The 2,535-nt window shown below is 30.1% G+C and overlaps 1 non-coding gene across 1 annotated transcript; it reads right to left on the bottom strand.

Moving 5' to 3' along the window:
• Window positions 1-996: 996 nt before the first annotated feature.
• On the bottom strand, window positions 997-1,069 carry TRNAK-UUU. Its single transcript has one exon. It is a non-coding gene; the product is annotated as a tRNA-Lys (tRNA).
• Between the last annotated feature and the right edge of the window lie 1,466 nt (window positions 1,070-2,535).

Here is a 2,535-nt window from a genome sequence, read left to right as displayed (position 1 = left end):
AGCCTTAAGATGGCATGTTGGTGGCGTGTTGATGAGAGTGATGTCAAAGATTCTACCGTTGCCATAGATTTCGCAATGAATTGGTGCAAGTTGTCTTTATGGAAGCTGAGACAGGGATATCAATTGTGCTAGAGATAGTGGAGTAGGCTTCGGTCGAGGCAATGACGACAAGGGGAAGAGAAGCAATAGGAGCAACAGTTTTTTTCTTTTTTTTTTCCTCTGAGATCTATTTTCCTTCCTTCCAAAGCTCCATTTTTATTTCTCTAAGCTTCTATTTTCTATTTCCAATCCATCTCCCACTCTGATTTCCATCAAACACCCTAAGGGCCACTCAATATCATCTCATGTGAAGGCAAAGCTGTTTCTTGTATTTGTTGTGGGTTTTGTAGCGGTAGTGTTGAGAATGTGGGGTTTGATTTGATGGCATTGAGAATTTCAATAGCTAAATCAATGGATAAAGAAGAAGGAGAAATATGTTGAAAAATGCATATATCTTGTTTGATAAAATGTTTGAGAGAAATATTAAATAATGTTGGTGTAATTTATTATTTTAATTAAATCGAATTTAAAAAGTTATACCATTTATTTTACATGTTTTCAAGATTTATTTTTTTATTCCTCAGTTCAAAATAAATTGAATCTATGGTTTTGATTTATCTGAATTTTTCTTTTAAATAAAAATAGAATTGATTAATTTATCTGATGTAAGGTTTAGAAAACTCTCAAATCAGGATCCGCTCTAATGTTTCATGAGTTTAGTTCGGCTTAGTCCAATAAACCAGCAACCGATTTTAATTTCGGTTTTGATTAGTCTAATTTCAATCCAATTTCTAAACGGAATGTTGATGTAAAATGCAAATACCATCACTAGAGAAATGAGCCATTGGTTCGAGTTGGGCTTAAAATTGGATCGGAACTTGCGGGATTGAATTCAAACACGTGGACTTGTGGGCAAAAGAAGAAAGGGACATTCCAAAAAAAATTACATAACGCCATCGCCGTCTGTGGGAATCGAACCCACGACCACATGGTTAAAAGCCATGCGCTCTACCAGCTGAGCTAAGACGGCTTGCTTGTTAGTTGATTAACTAGTTTTATTTAGATTGTGTACAAAATAATAGTTTATTTTATAATATTACAAAATAAAGAAAATAAAAGTTTAAATAAGTTCTTGCACCGTTCATGGACAACCAAATGCCACTATTTTTAAAATTTTAGTCAAATAAATTCATAATTTTCTTTTAAATTAAAAAAGTCCATTTTTAGCAAAAATAAAAATTTAAAATAATAAGTTTTCTTTTTTAATAATAAATATTATTTTATTATATTTTAATTTTATAATTATTGAATAATTAAATAAAAATAATGATGAAAAAGAAATCTAAAACATCCGAATTGTTCAACCTATTTCTTAATTGAACATTCCAAACCCAAAGTTGTTCTCCTTTTTCATTATTTTTCTTCTTCTTCTTCCACCGTTATTTTCGCAATCTCAACCAATAAAATCTGTATTTAATTTTTATTATTTTTTATTTCATATGAAAAGCGGTAGTTGAAAAATTGATTGAAACATTGAAAATTTTTGGACTATAAATAAATTTATTAATTATAAAAATTTAGGAAATTAAGTCTTTTTTTAGAGATAAGAAATATTCATTAAATCATTTTAAATATTACAAGACCCGATACAATGAAAGCTAAATATAAGTTCATGCTGTTCAAAGCATGTCCTAAATTTAATGGATCCGTAAAAGTTAAACAAATAATAAATATTTGATTAACAAGAAAATTGTCGGCACTAAAAGATAATTAGTTAGGCGGTTTATTAGCTATTAGCTTAGCAAAATTGATTGTACATATATTCTTGTGTTTTGTTAAGCTTAGCTTCTCTTCTATATATATCTATCATGAGCTAATGAGAAAAATAAGAAATTTTTGTACTAAACTCTCAATTCTCACATAGTATCAAAGCATTAGATTTTTTTTCTTTTTTTTTTTTCCTTTTCTACGTCTTCTTTTCTTTCTTCTCTAATGGCAGTAGCAAATCCAGCTGCTCCACCTAACGATACTACTAAAAATTTATCAAGCTTACCTCCATCCAAATGAGAATTCGATATTTGTTTTGGTGTTGTCGGCATTCAGTGTCCTAATTATCATTTCTGGTCTTGCGCCATAAGTCCAAGAACAAATTGTGCTTTGTTGATGGCTCTCTAAGAGCTCCTTTTGCCACATGTCCACTGTATTCTATTTGATTACGTTGTAATACTATGTCATGGTTAATTAATTCTCTCTCTTCTTCAATCACACACAATGTTATTTGGTTTGATAAAGCATATGATGTAAGAAAGGACTTGAAAGAACGATCCTCTCAACATAATACTCTTCGTATTTCTGATTTATAAGGAGAGATCTATACTCTTAAATAAGAAGAAAAGATTAGGACGAGATGTTGAATTTTAGACTTGTTCTTGTGCCACTCCATATGCCTATAGAGCATTGCTAAAAGCAAAAAAAAAAAAAAAAAAAATCAAAATC

This window comes from Manihot esculenta, chromosome 10, assembly GCF_001659605.2.
Source record: "Manihot esculenta cultivar AM560-2 chromosome 10, M.esculenta_v8, whole genome shotgun sequence".
NCBI lineage: Eukaryota > Viridiplantae > Streptophyta > Magnoliopsida > Malpighiales > Euphorbiaceae > Manihot > Manihot esculenta.
Note: the sequence above shows the minus strand (reverse complement) of the source record. Positions and strands in the feature narration are given on the sequence as shown.